Below are 7,803 nucleotides of genomic sequence, written 5' to 3' on the forward strand. Positions count from 1 at the left end.
CAATACTTTTTGGCTTTGAACTAAATAAAGGGAAAAAAAATTGTGTTAATTTCCTAGCCAGAGAGGCGCAGTTGGAAAGGAATCAGGACACCATTGAAGTAACCTTTTCTTTGCTTAAAAAATGTTATGGCCTAATGGCCTATTGAAATAACACAGACAAAATTGCATGGTGCATTCCGTACTTTTGGCCTGTTCTGTGGAAATACAACATTACTTTTGTCTGGAACATATTGCACACTACAGGTAGTGCAACACACATTAATACATCCCTGTGGAGATAGGTAGGTGGGCAGAGAAACACGCTACATATGACAAATCAACGTTGTGTAACCTAAAGAAGTTATCACCAACCTCATCGCCAGACAAGAACGCTAGTATTGAATGCATTGTCAGACCATACATCATCCAGAATGGGCTCTCATGACCATGCCACAAAATAATAATAAAGGTCGCAAAATAATTATTAGACATGTGTATAAAACAAATGTTTGGTTAACAAGAGATGAATGCATACAAACTTCTCAAAATTACAACCCAAACAGACGTCAAATTGCATTGATATCTATGGGATCTTTGATTTTCTATCCCCTGACTTTTTGTAATCGTATGTGTCAGTCTGATGTATGGAAGCAGGATTGATTTTCAATCTGTCCTTTCTCCCACTAACAGCCACCTTTCCAGAGCTGTTGTACCCTGAAAGGTTGTAGGGATGTCTCAACAAAAGGGTGTGAAGAAGTGTATATGTGTGCACAAAACACCATAATAGAAGTGACAGAATTTATGATGCTGCTGGCTTGTTCATGACAGGAGGTCAGGCTTCAATGACAGCCATCTGGGATAGAGAGAAGATAGAGCTATGTTTCCTCTGGAGGTCATAAAATCTGGCACTTTTGTTCTTCTCTGTGCCCAGAACGGTATCAATTTTGTCAGCACTTTTCCTTCAGCAGGTGAAGGAATGATGTTCCTGTTAGGTACACTGTGACTTTACCTATGCTGCTGTATGCTGCAATAATGTGTGCACTAAAAATCCATCCATGAGTTTTCTGTTCCTGCCTATCCTCTTCAGTGTTGCATAGTGTTATTATTATTATTTTTGTTGGGGGGCAGCATTTATAAATACTACTTATGAATAATGAACTCATTAGCTTTGGTTTCCTTACGTAGAAGGCATACAACATGAAAAATGTCCCTCAAAATTGAAATCACCACCTCGCCACCTCAAACACACGACAAACTTCCGAATGTCCAGACTGGAAGGCTGACTGAAAATCCTGCTGTCATAGCCTCCTCCTTGCTGTATCCAGCTGCTTTCCCAATCTCTCTACAATAACTCTGTGTCTTTCTAGTCTAGACATGATAAGTACTACAGATGAGGATAATGACACGCTTTCAAGCAGTTCCTTCTCAAATGAATGGAGTTGCACTCAGTTACACACATGGAAAATGCCAGTGAGTGAAAGATGAAAAAAAAGAGCTTGATAGAGTTCAAATCTCGCCTACTTTCTCACCTCCAATCAACTGTCCAATCACTGTGTAAAGTGCATGGCACTGTCAGATTGTCTCTTTCAGAAAGTTCTGAATGTTAAGTTGTTGGACGCAGGGTGGCACACCAATGTTTGCCCATTATTCCGAAACCCCAATAGTCACAAAAATATCCCATTGGACGGAGAGTCCATTTGTCCGACAGCCCATTATCCCAAAAACACCCATTGCTCCAAAAATACATCTCACAACTCTCCATGCAACCGACAGAAGCACATGACTAATTATTATGCAAGATAATGTCTTCGGACCTGGCGAAGGCATGACTCGCCCTACTCTACCTCTGTTTTGCTTACCCTGATATTCTTACCCTAAACCTAACTGATCTCACTCTTCATGCTTAAACCTAACCAGCCCAGGAAACCAAATCAGGAAGGTCTGATGTTGCACCTGCATTGTGTAATTTCTCGGCAATGGGTCCTTGAAACAATGGCTATTTGTTTTTAGGATAATGGGCTGGCGGATAAACAGGCGTTCGGTCCAATGGGACATTTTTCTTACAATTGGGGTTTCGGAGTAATTGGCTCTTCGGAACAATAGATGTTTGGTTGGATAACGGGCTGTTGGACAAATGGGCTTTTGGCCCAATGGGACATTTCTCGGACTGTTTAGGAACGATGGCATGGCACCTACTAGTGCCTGAAAAAGATTAATGTTGAGTCTGTTTGACTAAATTGTGCCTGTGGGGTGATAGTGACAGTGATATCAATCAATGAAGACACATATAGACATACAGAAACAAACAAGTTCAACTTTTATTTCATGGAAATTTTGTGTATTAAAAAGTGTTGAACCCAAAAAAATCTCTCTGTCGATTGCTTCAGGAGCTATAAAGAGACAAATGTAATGCTGGGCTGGGAACATGCAATCCCATGAATGAGCAATGGTCCCATCCTTCCCCCACGGCACCCAGAGAAATAATGCAGCCATTATCCCACCGCAGCAAACACAAATGTCAAAGAAGACAGAGTGAAATTGTTGAAGCCGTCAATATGGTGAGAGTTGGATGATGAGGTTCGGTCTACCGCAGTGTATAACCCTGCCAACCACTAGAGGCTAATCTCCTGAGGTACACATTTTAGCACTCAAACTGTGCAGTCAGCAGAAAGCTCCTTGTAAAACAAGACTGAATACTTCCCCACTGTGATTTTATCGGTAGAGTCACAGTTTTAATGAGGTGTTTAACCATTAACACACAAAATAAACATTGCATTCCATATACGCTGAAAAAAAAGAGAGAACTGCAGCCACTAGCAATGGCAAATGGCAGAAGGTTTGAAATGGGAATTGAAGAAAACACTCCCAACATGTTTATGGAGGAGGAACAGTCAATAGGATTATGGAAAATGTGCTCTCTGAATCTCTCATGGAATATAGAAGCTATCAATCCTTTCCAGTTTGGACCGTTTGTTTACAGGCTTTAAATCAATTTCTTCCTAATGATATTCAAGATCAACAAGAGATGGATCGTACCGACTTTGGTGATCCCCAGCTTTCCCTCTAGCGCCACCAGCAGATCAAAATGTTAACTTATCCAGTGAAATATCTCAATATCTAACTAAAATGGAAGGCGTCTCTGTTTGTTTGTATGTATTTATGCACAGTATGTATGTATTTATGTACCTATAGTATGTATCTATCTATGTTCTTCGATTTTCTTAACAACCATTCATCCGATCGACTTCACATTTGGTGGGTGTATTGCTGAAGTGCAACGGGAGATATTTATTTGAAGTGCATTATGTACACAAAGCTCGCTCTTTGTCGCTTGCTACAATACCGACTGTTACACTCTCGAATGGCATGATGGGTACAGCTTGATCTCCGTCGCTCGTTACAATAGTAACTGTTACACTCTCGAACGGCATGCTGGGTAGGCCTACAGCTCGCTCTCGTCACTCGCTACAATATTAACCGTTACACCGACGAACGGCATGCTGGGGAAAGCTCACTCTCCGTCGCTTGTTACAATAGTAACTATTACACCTCCGAACTGCATGCTGGGTAGGCCTACAGCTCGCTCTCGTCGCTCGCTCGCTCTCATCGCTCGCTACAATACTAACTGTTACACCGCCGACTGGCGTGCTGGAGAAAGCTCTTTAGATTCAATTTCGTGACTATTCTATAGTACTGCTGTGAGATTGTGTTGGATGTTTATATATATATATATATATATCCTTCCCCTCACATTTGTGACTCATAAAGGTAAAAGCAAAAAGACTTTCTAGAGCTTGATCTTTTATATTTTTTCAAGCATAACTACATTGACACAAAGCTTTTTCCAATGTCCCTGTTAGAATAAACTTTCTGCTGAATACTAATGAAACTCCCCTGTAGGTCTCTACTATTTTCCCTCCCACTCCTATGTCTCATAATAAAAGTATTTATTGCCCTCTGAAGCAGTCACTTAAACTCAGAATGCAAGTTGATTTTTTTTTATGGTTCATATTTTACAGAGTGAAACTAACTGCGGTTAATTAACATCAGCATTAGGCGAGAATGCATCCAGCTACAAGTGTGAGTCTCTTGAAGCCGCGCTGATGTCTCAGCTCAGTTTGAATTAGTGAACGATAAGAGGAGCCCTCCCGTGGCTGGAAAATCTGCCTTTTGTATTTTCTTTGATAGCCAATAGGCTGCAGCTTATCTCACATGATGTGCTTGTTATGTGAAAAGAAAAACCAGTCACGCTGCAACAGAGACGAACATTGGATTCTCTTACGGAGACCGTGCATAGCTTTTTCCTCATTCTGCCAAATTAAATCTGCAGTCGGGTGTGAACACAGATGCGACGTCTTCTTGTCAATGAAGCTGACACGAACCGAAAACCAAAATCCAAAAGCCCCTGCTAAACATCAGCTACAGATACTTCCTTCACAGCGTTACGTTCCCCCTGTTTAGGGTGCAGGAGATGGGTGCAAACAAATGTTTGTAACAACTGTTACAATTTATTAACAATACATGACAAGTTTACAACGATCAACTGAAATCTACTTTGTACAAGAAAGCGACACTGGTACTGTGACGCTAACAACAAACCAAGTCTCATATCAAAAGTCTAGAGTGCACAGACAAACACACTCCCTCTAGAAGAGAGCCACTAGCGACCCCGGTACACAACTTGCAACAACAACCAACACTCAGCTTGTAAGACTGACAACTGGCCCATTGGCCCCGTCTGCTCCTCTCTCCCAGTCTCTCATCCAAAGTTGCATTTGATGTTTGCGTTCTGATCTAAAACTGGTAGCAGGTGATAAATGAAGTGTCACAGTGGTTGTTGATGTTTGCAATTATTTCCAGCCGGCTTCTTTCTTACTGAAGGGATTGTGAATCAACGTCAAGTTTTTTCATTCTAACAGGCAGCTGGGGCATTTGGTTTAATTGCTGCTGATTTAATCACCTTGCTGGATGCTAATGTGTTTTTTTATGCCTTCACTGTCCTCAGATGACCTTGTTAGAGGATGTTTTACAAATGCATTCACACCGCAGTGCACTAATACAGTCCCAGAGAAGCACATAGATTCTTGACATAATGTAAACCAGACGTGTGTGGCTCTGGGTAAGGCCGTGTCCACAACAATGCAGATACATGAGGAGACGTGTCTCTTTGTCTTCATTTTGGGATTCCATCCAGAGCAAACCAGCGTTTCCGTCTTTGTAAAAGGAGCTCTTCACACACTCTCAGAGTTGATGAGTGGAAACACCGCCTCATGATGATGAAGCTGATGAGGTGGTTTGAAGTGAGAACCTCTTCTGCATATATGAGCAAAAACATGAACCACAAATGTCAACCTGCTTGCGGCACTAAAGAAAGTCAGAGGAAAAGTTATTAGGATTCATCCTCTGGGGACCATGGGGTGTCTTTATAAAAATCCATGGCAATCTATCCAATAGTGTAGCGATATTTCAGTCTGAACCAAAGTGGTGAGAGAGAGAGGCGAGAGATCACCTGATTGTGCAAAGTCTCCTTTCAAGTAGAAGGTTGCTCCTCAGAACCAAATGAAACAGGCCCCTCCTGTAGAGGGGATCTAACCTGCAACAGGCCAGCAACCCCCTTCAAGTCTGGGGGCGGCCTAAAGCACGAGAAAGCAAAGACGATTCAGGAAGAAAAAGGAAAAACAAAGGTATAAGCCTTCCCTTGAGACCGGGTTGGTTATAGACAACAACAAGTCAAGTCAAGTCAATTTGATTTATACAGCCCAATATCATAAATAACAAACTGGCCTCAAGGGGCTATACAATCTGTACAGGACACAACACCCTCTGTCCTTTGACCCTCGCTTCAGATCAGGAAAAACTTCCAACAAAACAACTTGAAAAAAATGGAAGAAACCTCAGGAAAAGCAACTGAGGAGCGATCCCTCTCCCAGCACGGACTGACACACAATTGTGTGTCGTGTGTTTTTCAAATCAGTCCTTCCCTTTGATGCAGTATTTGTACACTCAAGCCGAGACATAATCAGCCTCCGCGTTGTTTTCTTGGTGAATCCAGGTGACTGCTGCCATTCATCTTTTAGCCAAAACCTTTAGATAGGCTAAATGACTTCTCACAAAATGAAGACGAGGACACAGAATGACACAGGTTTACCTGGAACTCATTTCCTCTTAATGTATTACAAGTGTCAGATTTTAAAGATGAAAGTCAGATTGTGGTATTGATTCTGGCTCAGTTCAGAGCAGCCAGTGTGGTTTATTATTCACAAACTAATGAGCAAATGCACTCAAACACTGTGAGCACACTGTGTTTGAAGTATGAGTCACACAAATGTTGACAGTGGCAGATATAATACAAGCCATTTATTGTAACAAGAAACTTTTCTCGTTTTTTTCCAAGCCCCTTTTCACGTTATAAGAAGCTTTTTCATGTTATGACATGATATTTCAGTTCTTTCTTTTTTTTATGAATTAAAAAAAATAAAAAAAATATTTTTTCGCCTTGTCATTATGGGGTACTGAGTGTAGATTGATGAGGGGGAAAAAATAATTTCAACAATATTAGCAAACTGCAACATAAAATGTGAAAAAGTAATAGAAGAATAATTTCTGAATCTGTATAAACACATAGGTATTTGTGTGTTTGTATATTTATATTCATGTGTGCAGATGTGTATCCTTGATTATTTTTAATAAGTGAAGGTAATTACCTAAATTCCTGCAGTATAACAAAAAAACAATATGTGCATATACTGTATATCTCCATGTTTTTCTTTAATTTGATGTATTTATTTCTCATTTATTTTACTGTTTTTTCTTTTATATCTTTACTTGTGTGTATTTATACATTATGGATGTCAAGCGAAAATATTTACTCCTGATTAATCGCAAATTAACTGCACATTTTTTATCTGTTCAAAATGTACCTTAAAGGGAAATTTGTAAAGTATTTAATTACATAAATCCTGTACAGGATCCGTATCGGCGAAATTAAAGTTGACCAAAATCCAATCCTTTCTTGCTGTTCTGTTTTTCCTCAGCCTGCTAGTGTCGCAGCGCTGCTCTCCTTTACCACAGCCCGACTGTACAGTGCAGCATTTCACAGCAAATTAGTGAAAAATATAAATTTAGAGTATGAGAATGTGAAAAATTCTATGGGCGCACCAATGATTGACTCTGACAGTGAGGCTGGCAGAATGCCCAGATTGACTAAACTACGACACTAATCATAATTAACAAAGCAGTCTACAAAACATTCAGCTAACAGCTTCCCTCTTCTTTGTATCCGGCTGACTTTCAGCCGTGAAAATGACAGGCAGCTCATATCGGCTCTCGCTAATTAATGCTCTGTGAGAGTAACTTGATAACAGGCCAAAATTAAACTTGTCCATTGTTTGGTTTGTGTGCTCTCTGAAAAGACTTGACTCACCACTCAGAAACTCCACTGTATAACCATCCATCATCATCCATTCATCATCTGCAACCTCTTATCCCGTTAGAGGTCGCAAGGGGGGGGTGGAGCCGATCCCAACTGACATTGGGCGAAGGCGGGGTACACCCTGGACAGGTCGCCAGCCTATCACATTCACACCTACGGGCAATTTAGAGCACGTCATTGGACTGTGGGAGGAAACCTGGGAACCCGGAGAAAACCCACGCTAACGCGGGGAGAACATGCAAACTCCACACAGAAGGGCCTCAAGCCAGATTTGAACCAACGACCCTCTTGCAGTGAGGCGACAGTGCTAACCACTGCACCACCAAGACTGCACCACTGGGTCCAACAAGACTCGGTAGACACCCAACATTAAAGTACTCAGATCAGAACCA

The 7,803-nt window shown here is 41.1% G+C and overlaps 1 long non-coding RNA gene across 1 annotated transcript; it reads right to left on the reverse strand.

The window, feature by feature from the left end:
- Window positions 1–3,077: 3,077 nt before the first annotated feature.
- Window positions 3,078–7,561, reverse strand: LOC119481944. The gene is made up of 3 exons (XR_005205324.1): window positions 7,427–7,561; window positions 6,347–6,352; window positions 3,078–3,088 (listed from the first exon to the last, which is right to left on the reverse strand). It is a non-coding gene; the product is annotated as an uncharacterized LOC119481944 (long non-coding RNA).
- Between the last annotated feature and the right edge of the window lie 242 nt (window positions 7,562–7,803).

The sequence above is a fragment of the Sebastes umbrosus genome, chromosome 22 (assembly GCF_015220745.1).
Source record: "Sebastes umbrosus isolate fSebUmb1 chromosome 22, fSebUmb1.pri, whole genome shotgun sequence".
Lineage (NCBI taxonomy): Eukaryota > Metazoa > Chordata > Actinopteri > Perciformes > Sebastidae > Sebastes > Sebastes umbrosus.